Source organism: Octopus sinensis, linkage group LG6 (assembly GCF_006345805.1).
Source record: "Octopus sinensis linkage group LG6, ASM634580v1, whole genome shotgun sequence".
Taxonomy (NCBI): domain Eukaryota; kingdom Metazoa; phylum Mollusca; class Cephalopoda; order Octopoda; family Octopodidae; genus Octopus; species Octopus sinensis.
This window is the reverse complement of record NC_043002.1, coordinates 101022523-101048110: the sequence shown is the minus strand read 5'-3', so window position 1 is coordinate 101048110 and position 25588 is coordinate 101022523. Positions and strand designations below refer to the sequence as shown.

General features: G+C 35.1%; 2 long non-coding RNA genes across 2 annotated transcripts; both read right to left on the bottom strand.

Annotated features, from left to right (window-relative positions):
* Nucleotides 1–1449: 1449 nt before the first annotated feature.
* Nucleotides 1450–20540, bottom strand: LOC118763756. The gene is made up of 3 exons (XR_004999508.1): nt 20411–20540; nt 16627–16628; nt 1450–1460 (listed from the first exon to the last, which is right to left on the bottom strand). It is a non-coding gene; the product is annotated as an uncharacterized LOC118763756 (long non-coding RNA).
* Nucleotides 7298–12060, bottom strand: LOC118763755. Its single transcript, XR_004999507.1, has 2 exons — nt 11978–12060; nt 7298–7445 (listed from the first exon to the last, which is right to left on the bottom strand). It is a non-coding gene; the product is annotated as an uncharacterized LOC118763755 (long non-coding RNA).
* Nucleotides 20541–25588: the final 5048 nt, after the last annotated feature.

The following is a 25588-nucleotide window of genomic DNA, read 5'->3' as shown; positions in this document are numbered from 1 at the left end:
ATATATATATATATAACAAAATATAAATAAAACATAGGCATATATACATACATATATGTACATACCTACATCTATATGTATGTATACATGCATATTTAGGTACAAAACACCAAAAAAACGTCGAACACAATGAGAAACGAAAACGTAAAAACAGAATCATGGAAGCGGACATCATTTTAAGCAACGAAAAAACAGGGTACAAGACATTCAACACAAGGAAAATTCCCCTTCATATATAGTTCAATTTGAAAAATTCACCAGAATGGACGCAATTTGAAAAATCCACCATAATGGACGAAAGCGCTAATATATGATATATGTTATATGTTATATGATGTATAAAAACATGTAATATACAAATAAATATCTGTAAATATAAAACCATCCGAATTCTGAGTACCTCATTTCTTCTAATATATATATATATATATATATATATATATATATATATATATATATATATATATATATATATAAAATGTATGTATGTATATGTATGTGTATGCATATGTATATATGTATGTTTGTATGTATGTATAAGGAAAATAAGACAAGGTAGAAAAATACTAAAATTATATATATATATATATATATATTATATATATATATATATGTGTGTGTGTGTATATGTATATAACCAATTGCTACGTGGAAGGTGTTTATAAGCCATTTAAGAAACACACAAAACCGTTAGATTCACTTCAACATTTAAATTTAATTTGTCAAAATATTTTCGCCGCTTTTAGACCGCGACCTGTTCACTGACAAAAACTCTTGCTGCAAGAAGTTTTGTCAGTGAACAGGTCGCGGTCTGAAAGCGACGAAAATATTTTGACAAATTAAATTTAAATGTTGAAGTGAATCTAACGGTTTTGTGTGTTTCTTAAATGGCTTATAAACACCTTCCACGCTGCAATTGTTTTCGTTCCAGCACACGATCTCAGATCAAGTCACTCGCTATGCAAGTACATCTCCGTATATATATATATATATATATATTACCGAATGTTACTGCGGTTGAGCGGTGTATTTGAAACTTATAATATATGATTATATAACACGTATATTTTCAGTGCTATTTGCACATTCATGCAGCGATTCGAATCTAAGGGTACCTACAAAATTCATTTTAATTTCCATTCCCTTTGAAATTGTCCTTATTCGTGGTTTGGGCTTTAACTGCCTTTTCCAGCATGTAAGGTCACCTCTTTTGTGTATAAATAAGTTAAATTGTTAAATTGTTTGTACACCATTATATATATGACGGGTTTTTCACATTTTCCGTCAACAAGTTTTTATTATATTGAATCACTCAATTTACAGTATTTACCGACGTCTCTACGTTTCTTTGAATCCCGCCGGTATTGATGACTTTGTTTTTTGTGCATCCTAGTTAAACCAATTAAATGTAGGTTTTATTTTTATTGACTATACTCCACCCTATAAATTTGTGGCCTTCTCTATGTGTTGCAAATCTTACACCTAAACACGAGTAACATTTAGTCTAGTTTTATTATTTCATCTTTTAGGTGTGAGTCAATATTAATATTTTATTAGTTAGTGGATTCTACCCAACTTATGGTACATCAAACTTTAAAAAATATTATTTCAGATCATATAGATCAATAATTTATAGTAGAAAATCAATGAGAACTATTGATTACTTCAAAGCTTCTATTTATGTCAATTCTGTTGTAATATCGAGGTCAAGTACCATCGATAATCGATAATCGATCATAATTCACATTACACAAATACGAAATGATAAAAGAAAAATGTTTGATTTCAAGCATTTTCTCTTTTCTCCATCCTCTATTATATAATAAATGTCTTTTTGATGTTCGTAAATGTTGGTTGATTTTCGTACTGCGTTTTAAGTAAATATTAAAAAAAAACATAAATAATAATTTGAACAATATATTACAATTTCAAAAGGACAAACATCTGTGACGTATAGGGAAAAAAATTTAAAAATACAGAACTGGTTTGTCAGATTGCACTGGTGGACGGGAATCTAGAGGTGTTTATGTTCTCACAAAGGTCAATGACTCCATGCATATTATGCATTCTTCCTGAATAGGGAATAATGATGAGTTCTGTCTTTAAAGACTTATCGATGTGTACGTATTTGATAATCCAAGCAACACACACGAATCTGAGAGACTACAAAGTCACACCTTTATCTTTGGAACGTAATAATAATAATAATAATAATAATAATAATAATAGTAATAATGATAGTAATAATAATAATAATAATAATAATAATAATAATAATAATAATAATAATAATAATCACCATGTCGCGCACATATGGTTGTGATGCATGTGCCTAGTGTACCCTTATCAGACGGGTAGTCATGATGGGTATACTGGGCTTCGTATATTTTACTCCAGTGTCACTTTGATGGCATGCACTGCTCTCTCACTCAATAATGATGATGATGATGATGATAATAATAATAATAATAATAATAATAATAATAATAATAATAATAATAATTATAATTATAATAATAATACATATTGACTCTTTTTCCCAATAACTAATTCAAAATTATGGATTTGTTCCTATTTATGATTTATTTTTCATCATATTTCCGTTGAAATGCGCTGCATTTATTTCAATGAACTTTGAAGATAACGAAAAGTTTAATTAAATTATTTTGTCATTATGAAGCAAGAGTCAAAGACATAAGTAAACATAAAATGTTGGAGGAAGGTTTTAAGACTTCTATCGCTTTAAACAGGAAGTATATAGTATAAAACCAAGGACAGTCTCGGGCAAGTTCATATTGATTAGTTCTAGTAACATCATTGGTGTCGTAAGGAGTCAGTGGGCTAATTAAACAGCAATTAATAGCGACAGTATTGTTATGCCTCACATTTCCATATGAAGGGTTCTCTCAGAGTAAAGAACGCAGGATTCTCTGTTCTATCACGTCCACTTTTAGATAAATACTACATTTGGGTATATATACTGTTTCTACCGCTATACATATATATATATATATATATATATTCGTTGTATTTCACTTTCCTTCCGTTAAATGTATGTTACTTCTAGTTGGAAACATCTTTTTTCTGTGGCTATACTATCGGGGCTATTTTTAGCACTAGAGTTATCCACATAATAATTTATGTATAAATTTGTATTTTCTCCGTAGTTTTTTGTGCTAAGCCACTCGGTGTTAAATGAATGGTATTATTAAATTAATATCAATTTTTCACCCTCATTTATAAATATATATACATATATATTAATCAAAATAAAAACATGATGCCAAGGATTCAGCGGTACATATGGTTCGGGCCTTTATTAGACGGATTTATAACAATGCATAATGTGTGTCTATGGCCTTCTTCAGCCGCGCACAATTACTACTTCAAGGACATGTGTTACATCTTAAATTCTACGTTGGGATACAAATCCTCACAGTCGCGTACATATATATATATATAATATATATATATTATATATAATATATATATATATATATATATATATATATATATATATTTATATATTTATATAATATATATATATATATATATATATATTTATATATATATATATATATATATATATATATATATATATATATATATATACATATATATATATACACATATATATATATATATATATATATATATATACATATATATATATATACATATATATATATATATATATATACATATATATATATATATATATATATATATATACATATATATATACATATATTTATATATAGAGTATATTTTACATAGTAGATAATATTGAAATCTCTCCAACCAATATATATTTTCCAATCAATATTATATTGTAATATTGTAACTATATTATGATCACCAGTATTATTGCGATTATAATCTTTGCTTTGTACTTTTCTTATCTTTCTGATTTTATTGTTATTTTTATTTTATTTTATTTTTCTAATTTTTTATCGTTTATGTTTTATCTTTGCATTTAAATTATTAATTAATTAATTAAAACTGTTATATCCCCCAAAACGAGATAGACACTTAGAAGTTGTGATGTTTTTGCGAGTGTATATGCGGTTCTAACATTATTATCTTTTTTCTAACTTTATTACCCTTATCCTTTACTTACATTGTCCCCTTACCTTGTTTCTATCTTTAAAGTTTTCTCTCTCTATTTTCTTAAAACCTTCATTTTTCTCCCTTTTCTTTCTTTATCTCTATTTCCCCTCTGTCTTTTCTCTCTATTCTTTCTATCTATTTTCTTTCCTCTCCATGTTCTCCCTATTTTTCTTCTTTCCTTCTCTTTATTTCTATTTCCTTACAAGGGGAATGAACCCATTCAAATCTATTTAACATTCACTATATGTTGACTGGTGATGCAGTATGGACAGGTTTTCGAAATCCAATGATACCCTACACGCCTATTTGGTTGTGAAATTTTGCAAATACACTTTCTCAGGGAGATATGATATACCTATTATTATGGATAATACTACATGTACTTTTCGTAGTGTGATTTAACTCTTTGGAATAACAATGCATGCAGCTGAAGAGAGCTTTAAACCATCTTTTATATCTATTATACACTGATGTAAGAAGAAGTCGTTTATAAAGCTTGAAACACGTGTACCGCGACATCCTTTGCGTTCGTATTTTTAATTTTATTTGATATATATATATATATATATATACTGATATGTATACGCCATTACACACATATACATGTGTATACCAGAGTAACCACATAAATGGGATACAAGGTGGAAAAAAAATAATACACGAATATCGAAGGTAGAGTAATATGCTTATATATATGTGTGTGTGTAAGGTTAGTTGAGTTAGAGGTTAAAATAACCGTCTAAGGGATAAAACTATCCAAAATACTACCGGTATATTACCTATACCTAAACAAGGGTTAAGACGTTATGCTCATAACACAAGGATAAACAGGAGTTTATCAGGAATCAAAAGTTAAAGAAAACAGAAAATGGAGAAACCATTGATGAACAACAATTATTTTGCATCAATTAATATTTATTAATAATTTACAAAAGACTGCATGCCATCTAACATTACCTCTAATTAATTACCTCTGATGAAGCTCCATGATTCAAATCGGTTTTAATACCAACTATTATTAATATTCTGTTAGCATCATCATGGTCAGTCCAAAGAACATTGGCAGTAGAAACAGATGTTAGACGGGATTCAGTCCTTTGTAAATTATTAATAAATAATAATTGATGCAAATCAATTGTTGTTCATCAATGTTATATATATATATATATATAGAGAGAGAGAGAGAGAGAGAGAGAGAGATAGAGAGAGAGAGAAAGACAGACAGACAGACAGACAGACAGACAGACACATACATACATACATACATACACATACATACATACATACATACATACATACATACATACATACATACATACATATACATACACCTGTTATACATACACCTGCTTTTTAATCAAAATTTCCTTCTATTGGTTTCTAACTGTTATAAAGATCACAAAAGAAAAACAAAACAGAAAGAAATAGAGGTGTTCATTCGGAAATTAGTTTATTACGTTAATTAATACACCTGTTTCAGTGGAGATTATATGAGATAATGTTAATATCTTAATCCGGTATAATTCTTCTTCTTTATCAGTTTATAGCAAACTGATTTTCGTTTTGGTTTCGACAATGGTTTCAGATTTAGATCGATCTGTTTATATTTCTATAAAAGTAGAAAAAATATAGAACATTTATTTATATATATATATATATATAGCAAGAACAATTATTACCAAATAAATTTGGTTAGCGTCGTTAATTATAAAACTGTAAATTTTACTGCAATTAAATGCCATTAAACAATAAAGTTATGACTGCGCTACATTCAATTTCCAGCTGCATAGATTTATCAAGCAGGTTAATCTCATTGATGAATTAAAATATACTTCGGGGTTTTTTTCCTGCTCAATTTAGACAAATACAAACACATGACAAACATATAGGCACTATATATTGAACCACTAAGTTACAGGGCACGTAAACACACCAACACAGGTTGTCAAGCAGTGGAGCGGGACAAACACAAAGACAAACATACATACACACACATGTAGTTTATACGTGATGGTATCAGCTAGTTTCTGGACGAGTTATATTTAATAAAAATATAACTTATCTACCTAATTATATCAATAAAGTTGTGTAAGGTCAAAAATTGTTGTTCCCGGCTTAATGATGATGATTTTCTTTGATCCCCTAGCACCCTTATATTAGGAATATCAACGTAGATTTTTCTTAATTATAAGTCCCTTGCTTAGATTGAACTTTATTGTCTCTGCTAATGTGTCTAAGAGGTGAGAGTTCTGTTATTTATTATGTTCACAAAATATCTTATGTTTGTAGTCATACTTATGGTTGGCTCTGGCCCGAAATGCTCTGCGCCACTAGACATTTCTACTAGGACAGATTACAGCCTCATATCCCAACTAAAAGGTAATAGATACAAAACTTAAATATTCAGAAATGGTCATTTATTCAACGACCAAGTCATGACATCTTTTTTCTCATGCTATTCACTGTACGCTGTGAATACTCTGTGATACATATTATTCTTTAGAATAATTGCAACACCAATGGAAGAAAAGTGTTGACCGGAATATGTTAAAAATTAAAACTCTTTGGTCACATTCCATGAGAGTATTTTGGTCGGCCTTTGAAAGCTTCAGCTGACCCTCTTACAGGACAACCAAATTACATTTTCTCCAAATGTCTCTGCAGTATTTGACATGATTGCAAAGCAATTCAAAGAGGAAATCGATCCCATTACTTCCAATGGTATCTGAACAAATTTCTTGAAAGGATGGGAGATAAGCTATCTATGCCTGGATAAGTCTCAGTCAATATCGTCTCGCTATTTGAATGTTACGATACCAGAAAACTTAACAGATTATATCCATTTGGTGCTATTAAGTTTAACGTACTATATGTCTATATACACTTGACACCACGATCCAGAAACTTCAGGATCGAAAAGCACATGGAAGAAACTTGACTTTTGGATATTGGTACCAGAAGCTAACCTTCTACCGACCATATTTTATCAATCTGTAGCCCGACAAAAAAAGACACATATTTTCAGTTGGAACATGTAACTGAAAATATTTACGATTGTATTTTTATATCTGAATGAAAGCTAACTGGAGTTAGAAGTGGAATAGAAGAGGACGTGTGTTACGAGGGCAACTCAACAGTAACGTGGAGGGGAATAAACTAAATTAGATAGCTTAAAATATATACTTACTTTACTTAACAATTTTCCGCTAATTCTGATATGATTTCAATGCGTTTATCTTCCCAAATTTTGCACCTGCGAGTCCAACATTCACCGTCTTTTAAGAGTGGCCAAGTTTCACTGTTCCCAACACATTTGCCATCATTCTGCCGACAAACTGTTGTTGATAAGAAAGCAAGCAATATCTAGATTACTCTATAAAGTAACTGTACTTGACTTAATCATACCTATAATTGCTAAAGACTGGCAAAAGGCCAGCAATTTTAGGGGATCGTGTAATTCGATCATATCGACTCTAATTCACCATAGCTACTTAATTTATTGACCTGGAAGGCTTCAAATGCAAAGTCAACCTCAGCAGAACTTGAAGTCAAATCCGAAAAGCAGAAAGAATTCCGATAAACATTTTGCCTGGGCGTGCTAACTATTTTGCAAGTTAACCGTTTCAATCAGAATCTTTCTTGACTATATATTTATTAAACGTAATTTATTAGGAATTTTATATCTTGAGTTCATATTCCTAAAATCGGAATAGATTAAAGTAAATGTGTGTATGTTCTGTGCCTCGATTTTAAGGAGAGATAGCAGGCATTTCAATTGACATATACACCGGTCGCATGAAAGCTATTTGAAGCATTCTCTTCGGTTATAAGTGTAAAATTGGCATGAAACCGGTTACAACGTCGAGTATTCCTCTTGATCTGCTCGACATAAACTTCTACTCGTAAGGCGGTGAGCTGGCAGAAACGTTAGCACGCCGGCCGAAATGCGTAGCCGTATTTCGTCTGACGTTACGCTCTGAGTTCAAATTCCGCTGAGGTCGACTTTGCCTTTTATCCATTCGGGGTCGATAAATTAAGTACCAGTTACGCATTGGGGACGATGTAATCGACTTAATCCGTTTGCCTGTCTTTGTTTGTCCCCTCTGTGTTTAGCCCCTTGTGGGTAGTAAAGAAATAGGTAAAGGCGGCGAGCTGGCAGAATCGTTAGCACGCCGGGCGAAGTGCTTTGTAGTAAATCGACCGCTGCTGCGTTCTGATTTCAAATTCCGCCGAGGTCGACTTTACCTTTAATTCTATCGGGGTCGATAAATTAAGCATCAGTGACACACTGGGGTCGACGCAATCGACTTAATCCGTTTGTCTGTACTTGTTTGTCCCCTCTGTGTTTAGCCTCTTGTGGGTAGTAAAGAAATAGGTATTTCGTCTGCCGTTTCGTTCTGAGTTCAAATTCCGCCGAGGTCGACTTTGCCTTTCATCCTTTCGGGGTCGATAAATTAAGTACCAGTTACGCACTGGTGTCGATATAATCGACTTAATCCGCTTGTCTCTTCTTGTTTGTTCCCTGTATGTTTAGCCCCTTGTGGGCAATAAAGAAAGAAGAAACTCCTGCTCATAAAACTGACGTGTAAGTGGCTGAGAACATCAGAGGCACGCGTGCCATTATCGTAGTTTCAGAATGGGATAGAGCGAATTCTTTGAATTACAAGTACAACTAATTTTTCCTGCTCAATGGAATGGGGGCAATGTGAAATAAAGTAAATCGCTCAAGGACATTATGCACGGCCAAGAATCTAAATTAAGTTGGATTAAGTTAAATTAAGTTGGATGTTTGACTTTGTTAATATAGGAAAAATATTTTAGATACGTCAAAGAAAATTTGAAGAACACTGTATATATATATATATATATATATATATATATATATATATATATATATATATATATATATACATATACATACATATATACATTATATATATATTATGGGCGGAAAAGAACAACATGTTGCTAAACGAAGACAAATTCGAACTGATCCACTTTGGAAGGGAGGACATTCTGAAACTCCCTTCCTTCTGGAGAAATTCTCATGCCGTCTAACAACATCAGAGACTTGGGAGTAACTGTGGACAACAACATAAGCTGGGCAACACATATAAGCAGCAAAGTTGACATGGCCCGCAGAATGTGTTCCTGGATTCTCTGAACCTTCCAGCCGAGAGATTCCCACACCATTATCCTTCCCTTCTCCACGTTTGCTCGACCCCACCTGGAATACTGCTGTCCACTGTGGTCTCCCTACACGAAACAAAATATTATGAGAATTGAAGCTCCCCAAAGGTCAATCACAAAATAGATAGATGGCATGTCAGACCTCGACTACTGGGGTCGACTAGAAAAGCTGAAACTGTATTCACTCCAACGACACCGTGAACGCTACATTATCTGTATGATGTAGAAAATATTCCATCAGTACTGTCCAAATGATGTTGGCATCACCTTCAAAATACATCCAAGGTTTGGACCACGTGCCATCCGTCCACAACAAAAATTTAATTCGCATCTCATAACAACAATACGGCACAATTATTTCACCTCAATTGAACCCGCTCTCTTCAATATTACACCAGGACACGTCAAAACAGAAACTGACCACACAAAATTCAAGAAGTCTTTGGGCAAATTCCTTCAAACACCCACACCCGGATATGTCTCCGCAAACAATAACTCTCTGCTCGAATAGGCCTTGGTACCCAAATCCTGAATTGAAAGACTTCGCCAGGTGGAGCTATTAAGTTAGACATGGCCTGGGCCAATACTGGCCAAAACCTTTCTAAGTTATATATATGTATATATACAGTACACTTCTTGTGTGTCTCTCTCTCTCTATATATATATATAGACACACACACATATACATACATATATATATATATATGTGTGTGTGTATGTATGTGTGTGTGTGTGTGTGTTTCTGTGTGTGTATGTGTGTGTGCGTGTGTGTGTGTAGATAGATACCGGGGTGCTAATTCTAAGAATAAATCAAGCGATTATCTTTGCAAATCACTAGTTTCGATTTTCATGTTCTAGAATAAACCTCCGATATGGAAACACATACGAGGAAAGTTCATAGGCTGACAATGAAGGAGTGATAATAGAGCAGCGATAAATTGAATGCATTAATTTCAAATCTTCATATTAATAACTGCATGTCTGGTTTATTGATGTTTATTGCTTGTTTTTCTTCGGGTAAACTGACATCTGAGTGATCAAAGTAGTTTTCAAAAGTAATTATGATTTTTTTCTTGAAAAGGAATAAATATTATCAAGTATTTGCAGTGAAGGAATCTGGTGCCGAGGATATTCCTGCTGGCATGATTGCTATATTTGGGGGTGATAACCCAGCTTTATCAACCAACAGTGCAAAAGTGGGCAGCTGAATTCAGGAGGGGAAGTGAGGGTCTTGAATATGACCCAATGTTTGAACGTCCTGCAACTACCACCATCAACGAAAACATTGATAGTGTTCAACCCATGATAATGGATGAGAGGCGATTGACGATAAACCAAACAGCCAATGAGATTCGCATATCCTATGAGAGAATTGATCATATTCCGAACATTAGACTTTGCATGATGGAGGTTTCTGCCCGGTGGGACTAACGTCATCTGACACCTGATCAAAAGCGCAACAAGCTGATCACATCACGGGAATATCTGACATTGTATGAGGCAAATTCAGCTGGTTTCCTTGAAATCAGGAGTGCATTATATTCATCACTTTTAGACAGAGTCAATGAAACATTCCATGTACTGGAAACACCCCTCCTCACCTGCTCCGAAGAAAGCCAAGGAAGATGAAGGTTTCAAGTTCTGAAAAGATGAAGATAGTGTGTTTATTGACTATCTTCAAAAGGGCAATACCATCGATAGAGAATACTAAGCGAAGTTGAGGTCGTTACGAAAGACTGTCAAGACCAAGCTCCCAGGAAAACTGACAAAATATGTTTTGTTTCATCAGAACAGTACTGAAACACAGTCGTTATTTTCAATAGCTGATACGTGTGAATGTTGTTTAGAACTGTTTAATCACCCTTCCTATTCTCCTGTTGACGACTTTTTTGACGGATAAAAAGAAAACTTCTTCACCCATTGGATCGAAACAGAGAAGCTCTGATGAAATAAATGTGTTGACCGCTTGGGGTACTATACTGAATTTCATTCGGTCACATATCTTTGAGAGTATCTTAGAAAGCCTATGGACCTTTCACATGATTCAGAAGACCGGTATCCCAGTTTCCATGGCGTTTAAGCGACGAAGATCCCTGTAAACGGGAGGTCTATCTATTACGGGTTTCAATGCCAGTAATTTTTGAGGAGATGAATCCAGTATATTTTGTCGATATTAGACTGCTCCCTTAAATTTCGTCCCTTCGAAGACGAAAAGCGGTGTTAAACACGGCATGATTTAATCTCAGTACGTAAAGATCTGGAAGAAATGCCGTTGAGCATTCTGTCCGAAATGCTAATTATTCTACTGCCAGCTCACCTGAATCGTTAGAGCACGAGCTAAAAGAATGTGTAGTGTTCAGCTACATTTCGTTACGCACTGAGTTCAAACCCTTAGAAAGCCTATGAACCTTTCACACGATTCAGAAGACCGGTATCCCGTTGGACATTAACGTTTGTCAATCGAGTTAAACAAACTAAGAGTCCATCGTTTATATCTTTGAGTTGTCGTACATCAGTTTCACAATTAATGCCGGCAGATGGTCAGTAATAAACAGTTGCCAAACTTGGGCTGTCGCATTAAAAAATTAAACAAACATAATATAAATCATCGTTGAGGTTTTGCTTTTTGAAAACGTGTAATGAAGGGAGGATACAAAAATATTCTTTGGCAACTTACACACTTTTTGTACGGTTACTTTCCATTGCTTTTCATTTAGACGAATGCATCTTCTCACGTCACACATAATTTCTGTCTTTTCCTCCCAACTCTCTCCGAAACGGTAGCATTTACCATTCATTAAACATCCATGACACTCTAGATAAAAATACACATATTAATATATCTACTAAAGAGTATGTTATATTGTGGATATTTCCTAACGTAAATTTATAATCAACTAGGAGAATGTAAACTTGATTCCAATAATATCCAACTTAGATAATATCCTTTGCTTCATTCCAATCCGTATATGAAATTCAGTCGGATCTTTTACTTCTTTTTCCAGTCCTGTTTTGATAGAAACAAATAATTGTGAGGAGTATAGTGATACCAATTTAATGAACATATAGGTTGAGTGGCACATAGGCGTAGGAGTGGCACTGTGGTAAGTAACTTGTTTACGAACCACATGGTTCCGGGTTCAGTCCCACTGCGTGGCACCTTGGGCAAGTGTCTTCTACTATAGCCTCGGGCCAACCAAAGCCTTGAAACTGAAAGACGCCTGTCGTATATATACTAGGCTTACAAAGAATAAGTCCTGGGGTCGATTTGCTCGACTAAAGGCGGTGCTCCAGCATGGCCTCAGTCAAATGACTGAAACAAGTAAAAGAGCTACCTAAAAGAGCAAAGAGCAAAGGTTTCTCCTACTCACGTGCGTAGTTGAAGCGAACTGGTAAAGTGCAGGAAACACCGGTATTCAGGTTTTGGTGTAGCTGTTATTTGCTAGCTTACATACATCAATACTAAAAAATAGAACTAGTAACAACAACAACAACAACAATAATAAGTACATTGTTTTGTCTTGGTATAAACGATGGGCTACGGCAAATATTCTGCTCAATACCACAGATTTGCTTGTCAGTTGTTTGACCTTAACCATTTGAGCATGTCCCTTGGTGGTTGATGATATGTGCATTTCTAATCTTGAGTAGAAGTAGTAGTGGGGGAGTATCATTGCGATGTGTTGAGAAGAATTCTTTGGGGTTTGGAAAATTTACTTTTGGAAACATGGGTGTTTCGTTCACCATCTATAAACAGCCCTTATACAGGGACCTATTGAGCGGGATGGGCTGCTCGAGCTGATGAAAATTCTAACTGGGCCCCACATGTAAGGTCATGCACTATTAAACTTGATATGAGATCACCATGTCATGCATATATGCTGTACACTTATTGGACGGGTAGTCATGAGAAGTGTACTGGGCTTCGTATATTTTACCTCAGTGTCACTTTGATGACATGCACTGCTGTCTCACTCAATACTACTACTACTATTACTACTACTACTACTACTACTACTGCTACTACTACTAATAATAATAATAATAATAATAATAATAATAATAATAATAATAATAATAACGAAACCGCTCGAATACTCCGGAAGGTGCACAAAAAATAAGAGGTGTTACCTTAGTTCACTGGTAGTGAACAGCTGACACTGTAGTACATCTCCAGCGTTAGAAGCTGTGCAAAGGCAATAATAATATTAATGATGATGATGATGATAATAATAATAATAATAATAATAATAATAATAATAATAATAATAATAATAATAATAATAATAATAATGGTTTCAAATTTTCCGAAAAAGCAGCAATATTTTGAGGAGGGAAATAGTCAATTACATGTATCCCATTGTTGTGGTGGGCAGTTTTTCAACGTGGCCGGAAGTGCATAAATGTAAAAAGCCGATATCTGCTGTTACAGGAAGCTTTTTACACAAATTGTTCATTAGATATGGTATTCCTGATAGAATTTTGTCTGATAATGGAACTCAGTTTATGTCAGATGAGTTCAGAAAAATTTGTAAAATGTTTGTCATCGACTACATGACGCTACTATGACCTTTTATCGTAGGTAAAATGGGCAAGTGGTGCGTCTTGTTGACACTTTCAAGAAGGCGTTGAAAAGGGCGAACAACGAAGTGATAGATGATTTTGCGCGTCAACAATTTCTAAGTGTGTACAGAGTAACAACCAATCCGAATACACCATCAGGAATGTTACCCGCAGAATTGATGTTTGCTAGAAAGGTCAGATCCGAGTGGAAATAGAAAGAAAGTGAACAACAAAAATACCCGTTCCGGGGTTACGTGGAGAAAGGATGTAACTCTTTGCGAAGTAACTTTCAGAAATTGATTGTCCCCCTTACATCCATTTATCATTAAAAAACTATTGGTTTTCATATTAGATTCAAGTCTTTAAAAGCTTTTTAACATACATATACTTCCGGATGTTTAGTATCAACGATGCCTGTATCTCTCTATCCATCTCTCCCGATCCATCTCTATTGCTCTATCTATACCTCTCCATATATCTTTATCTCTATAACTATCTATCTCTGTCTATATCTTATCTATCTATATCTATTTTATTTGTCTAACTAGCTAACTCTCTCCCTCTCTCTATTTCTCACCCATTCTCTATTGTTTTCACTTTCATTTTTCTGACGCTATTGTTTTTACTTTAAGATCAATCACCATTGTTTTCACTGTAAGTTTCCAATCGCTGTTTACAAACAACAATAACAAATTAGTGACAGAAAGAATTTCACAATTACTGATGAAAGTAATTTCATACATAATTTATAGACAGAAGTAACTTCATGAATTTCACTTTAATCGTATACTTCGTTAAACTCGTCTACAAATTTCTTATTCACTTTCGCAACCTTTTGTCTTGACGAATTATTGATAAATATAAGTTCATAAGTTACTGACATAGGTAACTTCAAAAATTTCACTTAAAACCGTACATTTAATTTCCCTAAAAATTTCTTATTTATTTTTGCAATAGTTTTGTGTATTTCTGTTGTTAACGGCTTTTTTTCTGGTTCCCTCGATACTGGCTCTTTGGCTCACCGACAAGCTTCGCTTCAACCCGTACAATTCTTTATTTTTTGTAAAAAATTCCTATTTATTTTCTGCTCGTCGTATTAAGAAATATAATTTCCGTTACCCCGTTATATTCATTGTTTACTATCTTATGCATCCGTCTATTTCTGTATACATATAAACACATGCCTAGAAAGTGTCAAATTTCTTTACAATGTAAGAAGGAAAGGAAAGAAGATAAATTTAGTTATCCATCCTTGGTGAGTTGTAATGCAAAAAGTGTATATATAACAAAACGAAAGTTAGAATGATCCATCCGGCCAAGCGTCTGCATTTCATTGCCAACTTGATGAGGTGTACCTGAAAATAAGTATCAGTACTCATGTCGCTGCCCTAGTCACGCACTGTCTTTGATTCGGGGATTGCAACTACTCTTCGACCAATGTATCCTATCTGCATTTCATTCAGCTTCTGTGTTGGCAGCACAGGGCTTGGAATTTTCCAGTATTAAACTGCATGTTATTTCCCTCGGCCCACCTGTATACTGCATCCATCTCACATTGTAGATGCGCAACAACCCCAGTGTTCTGTATCCTCTGAGAGAGTTTTGTATCGTCTGCATAGCTAGCAGGAGTAGCTACTTGAGCAGCTAAGAGTATGTCAGAGAGGGCCCCTATGAAAAACTACGGCCCCAAGACAATGCCATGTGGAACACCATTATTTGCGTTTCTTTAGAGGTGGCCACATTGAGTACTACAACCTAACTTTTATCCGTTAGAAAGTCAGGTGACCATTCTCCAAGTTTTCCAGCTAAGTCAAGATTATGCGGCTTGTGACAAATCATACCTTGGTCGATTCGTTAAAAAGCTTTTGCAAAGTCGAGGTATATCACGTCCACACTTGAGTTGTTGAGAAGCTGCTTTAGCAACCAGTCGTAATGTTTCAAGAGCTGCGTCGAAAACCAATGCTGGGTATCAGTCAGCAAGTCATCCTCTTCAAGGAATGCAATTAATTTCCTTCATACTATTCATTCCATGACTTTGCTGATGTGTGAGATCAGAGAGATATGCCTATAGTTTTTAGCACCTGATCTGCTTCCTACTTTACGGATAAGGCACATCCCCTCCTTTTGTTTGTCCGGAAGCTTACTATTTGAGAAGCTCTGAAAAAGTAGCTTCAATGTTTTTGCAAAGACTTTTTTGCATGACTTGAGAAGGATTGCTGGGAATCCACGAGGGCCAGCCACTGAGTTAGCATTTATATCATTTATTGTCGGCATTACATCCTTTTCTTCGATGCTGATGTAATAAAGTGTTATTGCCTCCTGTTCAGCTTCTGTAGTGGTAAAATTTCTACAGGTTTGCTAATTTTCATGTGTCGTAGCGGTGGGGGGAAGACACTTTAAAACTGTTCATTCAGTGCTTCACTTATCCTCATTGGGTTTCCCGTGAGAGAGCTATCTTTTGCGAAAAGCGGGCCTACCCTGCAATGCAGTCTCCTTGGCGTACCTAAAGAAGGTTTTAGGGTCTAATTTTATATTTCTTTTAACTCAGGCTTCTCTGTCTGATCTTACCTTCTCATGGGTGTGCTTCAGTTGTTTCTCAATCTGCAGCAGTGCTATTCCCAAGCTCTCCTTCCTCTTGAGTTTCTCACCAAATACAACATGGTATGGTTTCCACACCCAACCTATTCACCAGATTTAGCACCTGCGGACTTCCATCAGATCCAGATCGAATTGCGGAAGGGCATCCGCTCTCTCTCGGAAAACGACTTCCAAAAGTGACACAAATGCTGGGATCACTCTATGGCTGCTTAAGGTGACTCTTTCGAAAAAGGATTGATGTTAAATCTTAGGCGAATAAATTCACTTTTTAGTCAAAACAATTTGTCCTGGAACCTTTTGTAACTACCCCGTATATCAAGTCAGAATAATGGAAATCAAATATCGATTAAGTGCAACACAATTAAAAACAGGTAAAGAGTAACTGATTAAATCGATGAAAGAATTGGTGCTCAGGCAATTTTCAAATAGTTTAATTATTCAGTATTTCTATATCTCATTGGAAACTTACCGATCCCAACTGCATCCATAACAGCTGTTAATGCAGTCAAAAACAACGAGCAAATGGGAAGTAGCCGTGTCATATTGACCTGAAAGTGCAATTGAAAATAATAATCAAACAAGTAACCGTTTTCTAATTTGGAGAGAAAGGGAAGCAATACAAGTAGATACGAGTGTGTGTGTGTGTGTGTGAGAGAGAGAGAGAGAGAGGGGGAGGGAGAGAGAGAGTGTGTGTGTGCATGTACATAAGTGTTACTGCTTATATGCATATATATATATATATATATATTTTTTTTTTTCCCTGTAAGTTTGGATTTATTCCCTAATATTTTATTATTAATTAATATATATATGTATATATATATATATATATACAAAATTTAGAGGAATGACCACTAATAGTGGACAGCCTGTATGCTAGAAATAAACGTCAAATTCGCCATTTACCACGAAGAATGTGTTCTCAAGAAAAAATTCAGCAAAAAACCAAAGTGTAAAAATATGCACACAAATGAAAATATACAAAATAAAGAATGATTACCTATGTACTAATTAGTTTCACTTGTTAATATTTACGTATATGGATGCGTAAACATCAAACAAGTAACCGTTTTCTAATTCAGAGAGAAAGGGAAGCAATACAAGTAGATACGAGAGTGTGTGTGTGTGTGTGTGAGAGAGAGAGAGAGAGTGTGCATGTACATAAGTGTAACTGCTTATATGCATATATATATATATATATATATATATATATACAAAATTTAGAGGAATGACCACTAATAGTGGACAGCCTGTATGCTAGAAATAAACGTCAAATTCGCCATTTGCCACGAAGAATGTGTCAGCATAGTCTGTCGTTTACGAAACACAATTTCTAGAACTAGATAGATAGCTAGATAGATAGATAGATAGATAGATAGATAGATAGATAGATAGATAGATAGATAGATAGATAGATGGATGGATGGATGGATGGATGGATGGATGGATGGATGGATGGATGGATGGATGGATGGATACAAACACACACAGAGATATATTCACATACAGAAACCGAGAAAATACAATTAGTTTAGATACAGACCTCATATTTTCTCTTCTTAATCATTAAAACCATTTCAAGATACTTCCAGATAACTTTGTATTAGACGCATTTCTCAAATTATGTATTATAAGAAAACATTGATGAACAAATTCTGAGCTATATTTAAAAACAGTCATGTAATTATACAAATACCTTATGAAAAAGAAATATGGATAGACATTCACTTACGTATGCCAATAGGAGAAAGCAGCGCAGAAAAATTGAAAAAAAAATGACAAATGCGAAAACAATGCGTATTTATATCTACTGTAATGCCGCCAAAACAGCTGGTGACAATATATCTCCGTTTTTATTATCCTGAAATTCAATGGGTTTGTAACGACATGCTATAAAACACTAGCTGACAAATGAAGGTCTTTTTTTCTTTTTTAATACCCCGTAGAGTAGTGACACAGATTCCTTTTTCTGGGCTTGAATTAAATATTCATTAAATAATTCAATAGTTGCATCATGTGTCTTATCACATTCGACGTTCTGTGTATTAAACACTACCTTCTGTTATATTCCGCTTTATGTTTTGATATTGCTAGAGACGGCTAAAATGTTGGTTATTGTTTTCCTCTAAAAAGAAAAAAAAATTTGCATCCATCCGCACAGCATAGTATATATATCATAGTATATATAAGCTCTTTTAAGAGCTTTGATTTTCTTGCGAATTCAATTTTTTTTTAAACCTTACATTTCAAATAACTAATTTCAGACACAGGATGTCTCAGCAACTGAGAAGGCACGCTGTAATTGTTGCCTTAAAAGCGCAGAATAGTGGTATGGAGACAGCTCGTCTGCAGTAAATTTCTATTCATTTATTGCACAAAGTCCCAGAAATAATCGATGAAAACCTTAGATGTCACAATATTCAGTCGTTTTGTATTAACACGACACTTCCTCAATTTTTTCAAATTTGCAACCATTCTTGAATTCTCTTTTTCTTTTTATTCTGCTGTCAAGTATCGAGACTACGCTTTTCAGGGAGTTTAAATTTTCTGACATTCTCCTTTTCCACTAAGGTTTTTTCATTTCCTTTTCTTTCCGTCAATATCCTTTTCTCGTTGATCTTCAGTCTCATACTTTCTGCAACAGCCCAATTTCGAATTAAGCCAGGTCCAACCCCCTGAACAAGAAGACACCTGCTAGGCAGGACATCTTCAGCATTGGCTCCAGTCTCGTTCACATCATCAGCATTAGCTATTTTGCTTGAGATTTTCACTTATAAATGAGGTGTAGCTTAAGCATACAATCGACCGGTATTTCTATCGAGATATATGTAGCAAGGTTGCCCACCAAGGTATATCAGAGCATATGAGAAACGAAAATGGCAAACTGGGAGAAATAGAGAATTGTTCACAAGAATATACTATTGTGTATTGTGCAGAGCTCATTTAAAAGATAAAGACCAGACGATAATAACAACACTTGGATGTATCAAATACAGAAGAGGGAGAATTTGTGATATGACTTTAAGAATGTTGACAAATGGAGACTAAATTGACCATTTTTCACCGCTCCTCTCTTAGGTGTATTTCCCTCACTGTCTCTCTCTCTCTCTCTCTCTCTCTCTCTCTCTCTCTCTCTCATTATCTCTCTCTCTCTCTCTCATTCTACTTCTTTTTGTTGCCCATTCTTGATAAATCTCTCCTAACACAGTAGTGTATGCTCTTCAGCGCAAACTGCAAATTCACTTCTCTTTTCGGTATACTGATCGTTTCACCTCGAAATATTCTTTGAAGTATGCAAGTTCTCCTGATCTGGACTTGTATGTGAGGTAAACAGGAAGAGAACTTCCTGAACATCTCGGTTCGGACACGTAGAATATCGTTTTCTTCACATTCAGCACAAATTTAATGTATTTAGTCTTGCTGCAGTTGCTTAGTATGTGCTGTCTGAGAGAGATTAGGCAATATTTGAAGGCTGTCTGCACTGAACCCAAGCCTCTACCTAGATTATCTCTTCTTAGGTAGACCCTGCCGATGGTACAATTTCTGTGGAGATTGCCAGATGATGTTCTTGTAGGTTTTCATGTCTATGGAATGCATTTCTTTTACAGACGAGTGATGAATCCCTAATATTGAAATCAGCACCGGTACACCAAATGCATTGTGGGTTATTGTGTTGTTAGGAAAGGAGAGTTCCTACTGCTATATTTTTTTCTAGATCTGGGAAAATACTTTTGGGTCACTCTGAACACTTATCTTACAGAAAAACTATTTCGCAATGCATTTGCTGTACCAGACATGATACGAAAGCTCTATGTGTATATATATCTATATGTGTGTATTTCTCCATGTATATTTGTTTATATATATGTGTATAAAATATATATGTATATATATATATATATACATATACACACACACATGTATATGTGTGTGCCTATGTAGGCTGCACCCAGTGGCCCGGGAACAAAATTTGCTTAGGGGGTGCAAACTCAGTTTCAAAATTTGGCACTACTGAAAAAGTGTCGATCCGAGTTCTGAGAGTGTGCATGTCACAAATTTGCGCATGTGAGCGCGTTAGTCGTAAGTAGTCGATTTTAGCACGCACGTAAACAACAAGACGCGCGCTACTCCTTGCGTAAATGGAGGGTGGGTTATCCATCTAATACAAGAAGAAAATTGCAGATAAATTGAAGAAAAACATGAAAAAAAAACAAAATGATATTTCATTGAAAAGTAAACTATTCTGAAAGATAGTTCAGAAGGTTTTCAAAACATGCATCTCCAGCTTTTCCCATATTTTATGAAGAGCTTGGGGTTAGGGATTAGGGTTAGGGTTTAGTGTTAGGTTGAGGGTTAGGGGAGATGAATTTTTTTTTTTTAGTATTCAATGATTATTTTTCACTTTTATATTCAATTTATCTGCAAGTTTCTTTTTGTATTTCATGGGTAACTCCGCTCCATTTACAATAAGTAGCGCATGTCCGTGTATCTCGTTGTTTACCTCTGTGTTAAAATCAACTAGTAGCGCGCATCCACGAGTCTCGTCATTTGCCTGGTGAGCTAAAATCGACTACTTACAAATAAACGCGCGCGCACGCGCAAATTTGTGACATGCGCACTCTCAGAACTCAGGTCCACACTTCTCCTGTAGTACCCAAAATTTTTACAAACAAGGTGAAGTTTTCTAATTTGGGTTTCAAAACAAACAAATGTTCAATAATAATAACTTTTATTATTATGAGGATCGACTGGAAAATTAACAGGCTGACCAATATATTCTCATGGAATGTGACCAAATGAAGTTCATTTTTAAATATTAGGATCTTTTCTGCTTGATTTCACCTTCAGAAATTTTAAAATTAAGCAAAAATTTTCAAATTTGATACATTGGTGTAATTTTTCACGTTGAATCTGATGCTATTCACTTATTCCCGAAAAAGCTTTAGAAAACTGTGACAGAGGTTTAAAGTTTGATCATTTTCCCCTCAATCAGAGAACAGGATGTGGAAGCTGGCATTTTGTACAAGGCGACAACATTATAATGTTAAAACATTCAACGACGGAAGTTTTAATAAAGTTTTGTGAAATGTTGGATAAACATACTGTTGGTTTAGTTCATGTGAACAATACGCATTTTTGAAATTGGAACAAAACTGAGGCAATTGAAAAGTGAAAATCAAACAGAAAAGATCATCAACATACTTCTTTCACCGATTCATAGCTTCGATTGTCTTGGAAAAGAAGCCATCCTGTTAGTTAAACCAGTTTTCAACAGCTGATAAGACATCATCACTATGATATTGGTTCCTAACCGATTTTTTTTTATGTGTAGGGGATATAGATAATAAGATGAGGTCAAATCACTAAAGTAGGGAGGGTGGCTTAGCAGTTCAAAGCCAATCACACACAGCAGCCATCGAAACCAATTACTTGTGCACTGGAGTAGTTGTTTCGATGAAATAAAAACATACTCGACAATTTTCCTTGCGTTTGGCCTTGATAGCCTTTCGCAACTGCCTTAGAAAGGTGACACAGTACAGCACTCTCCATTGATGGTGAGAGCCTTTTGAAAGTAGTCAATAAACACGATGCTTTTTGCAATCCAAAATACTGAGGCCATCACCTTCCCTGCAGATTAAACGATCTTGATGACCTTCTTTAGAGTAAGTATTGAGGAGTTAGATTATCTCTTATTCCCTAACTCAAAATGATGAACCCAACACATTTAAGGAAACTGGATTTGCCTCAAGCAATATCAGATATTCTTGAAATGTCATCAGCCTGGTGTCCTTTTAATCAGGAGTCAGAAGAGGCAACACCCACCAAGCAGAAACTTTCATCATGCCAAATTTATTGTGTAGAATATTCTCAGCTCTCACATGTGATATGCTAATAACATTGGCAATTTATTTTTTTTCTCTGATCATTAGTCTCCTCAAAATTATCTCTGCTCAAATCAGTTAATCACTTTTGCACTGTTGATAAAACTGGTGCATCATCCTCCGATATATCAACATGCCCTTGAGGACTGAATCCTTTTTCTACAGGTACTTGATAACAGCATGATGCCAAATTTTGTTAAGCTTCAAGAGAAGTCACTAATAGTTACTTTTGAAGTTTTCTCTGAACATTCAAATGTCAGTTTACTAAGAAAGAAATAATGAAGCTATAAGAAGTGTTAAAATGGAAGCCGAGTTTTTACATCACTCCATAATTCACACATATATATATAGAAAACTGTATCAACATATTTCAAAAGTTTTCCCTACGCTCACACGTTTTGTTAATGAAACATTTCATGAGGATGTGCAAACTGCTTTCATCGCATATTTTTTTTAGGTACATGCATTATGGCACAATGTGTAAGACGGTGCTGTGTCATTGTGGTACGAAGCCAGGTCTTCAAACGGCGAAATGCGCTGAATGTTCTTTCACTTGATACAACAGATATAGGTGAAGACAGGACAAGCTGCATTAACACCAACACTTGTGGCACACTAGAACGAAAAATAGCATCGGACGCTCTCCATTTCTCAATTATGTCAATAAATGATTTAAGCAAAGTTTCCCTTTCCGTCCATAGGCCAGCAAGAAGTTTGATTTGAAATTACAGTAAGAGCAAATCACAAGAAGCAGGTAGATGTGTATTTTCAAAATTAAATACTCCACAATTGACTGCTGACAACAGCAACTCCTCTCGCTCAGAGCATACACGCATTCCCTCTTGCTGAAACCGGTGAGACAATTCATTTTTGATGACATCCACTGTAGAAAAAAATTGCCGACGCCAGTCATCGGTGACAGAAAGAGCAACTTCTTCAGTAGTTGTTGTCTGCCTAAAGCGCAGTGGTATGTTTTTGGATCGCGAAATTGTTGGGCATTTTCACTAAGTCAGAAGAGGGATACTTCATCGAAATATTTTTCAAAAACCTTCTCACTTCTCATTTTTGAAAGAGAGTTTTTCAACTTTTCAATCAAGTTCAAGCAATCACCGGCTGTCGTGCCTGGACGCTGTAAGCTAATTACCACTGGCTCACATACTCCAAATATATCCCCAGCGATTTTAATGCCGAACAAAGTGGAAGCTTTGCCAGATTGTTTTAGCAGCCCTTTAACAGTAGCCTTTGTTGTTGCTCTTAACGACGAGTCATTAAGAAGGTCAAGCAAAAAATTCTGAATATTCTTATAATTGTTTTCTGCTCGTTCAGTGCTGTTGCTCTAATGTACCACCGAGTTGGACACACTGCTTGCAACATGATGACATTCTCACCACAAAGATTTGCCCATTGTGCTTTTCTTTTTGGTGACTCTTTTACAAGAATGGCACATTGATGAACAAAGTTCAGTGCATCAGCTACAAAGGTAACCTTAGAACTAACTTCTTGGAGGACAAGGTCCAGAGAGTGGTTTCCACAGTGTACAAAATATGTACCTGGGAACGAATTTTTCCAATCGCATTTGTACACCTGAAATGTTTCCACTCATGGTACTTGCACCATGAAATGAAAAACAGCATAACTTTGAGCCAAGTGAAATGTTTAGGCGACAAAAAACATCCAGAATAATCTTAGTCAGTGTCTCTGAAGAGCAGTCAGGGAGATTATAAAAACCTAGAAAATCCTCATTGACATTCAGGTCTTCAGAAACGTACCGGACAGTGATTGATACTTGTTCTATGCCAGAGCAATCAGTGGTACCATCACATATAATGCCAATAAACCTGGAATTTTCTACTTTTATTTTGATCTCATGTAATATGTTATGAGCATATGCCTCTAAAACTTCATTTTGAATTGTATCAGAGAGGAAATTGTCCCGGCGCTTAAACCACTGACTTACTTCTGCACTGCATTCTTCAGCAAGTTCCCTTACGCGATTTACAAAGTTTCCCATATCGTGGTCATGCCCTTGTAATGTTAGGCCTTGTCTACCACAAAATCTAACTACTTTGAAAATAATTTTTAAAGCTTACCGGGTTACTTCTTGTTGCTGAATCACCTGCTTATTCAGAGTCAGATATATACCTGTCTCCAACCGAAAAGTGCGGATAGCGTTTATATGGGGACCAGAACGGCTATGTGCAGCAATTTTTGCAGTAATTTTGCCCCAGTTTCTTACACAAGTCAAAAAGGCAGTTTCCTTGGGAGATGGAATCCTGTTAGCCCGAACTCTTTCAAGACAATACCAGCAGATAACAACATCATACTGAATATCATGATGAAGCCATGGGTTCTCTTTAAACCAATCTGAGCGACATGAACGGTTTTTTTTGCATCCTTGGGAAATTCAAATGTTTCACTTAGCACGAATTGTTCAGTTGATGTGCAATATTTCGATGGGATATCGCGATTTACTGGAAGAGCTTTATCAATAACTAGCAGTATCGCCCGGCGTTGCTCGGGTTTGTAAGGGAAATAACTATATAAGCATTTTTAGAGAGTTATAGCCAAAAAATAGCAAAAGAATGCATTAAAAATGGAAAAAAAATGATGGTAATTTTTTTTTTAATCGTTGACTCATCGTAGACATTTTTAGAGAGTTACTTCCCTTATATAATAGCGAAAAAATGCATTAAAATGGAAAAAAATTATGGTAATTTTTTTTTTAAATCGTAGACTCATCGTAGACGCGCACTAATACCCAGAAGGGTTCGATATGAATCACGTCTATAAGATACCCGGTTTTGGTTAAACTGCACCGTAAAATGTGGGAGTAGTTAGGAATCTGAATCGTAGGAGACAGACACCACACAACCTCACTTTTATATATAAAGATTTGTTGAGTTGCACCTCCACAATATCCGATGCTCCTGGATTCTTTGGATGTGACGAAGTAATGAAGAAATCAGAAATTTTCCTCACTTTTGCTTCTCGTGGATTCGACATAGTACACACAGCTGAAAATAAAAGAAAAATCGTCTAAAACTGCAAGCAGATCAGCAATTTCATATTTGGAAAGCAAAGAAATGGAGAAAGAGGGCAACAGTCACTGAAGAGGTCTCAGGTGTGTGACGATAAATTTCCGGACATGAATATTGAGTTAAAACAACAATAAACGAATGAAGAACTTTGCTTAATAGTTTTTGATTATTTTATTAAAGCTTACTCGTTATCAGATACATCGTTAT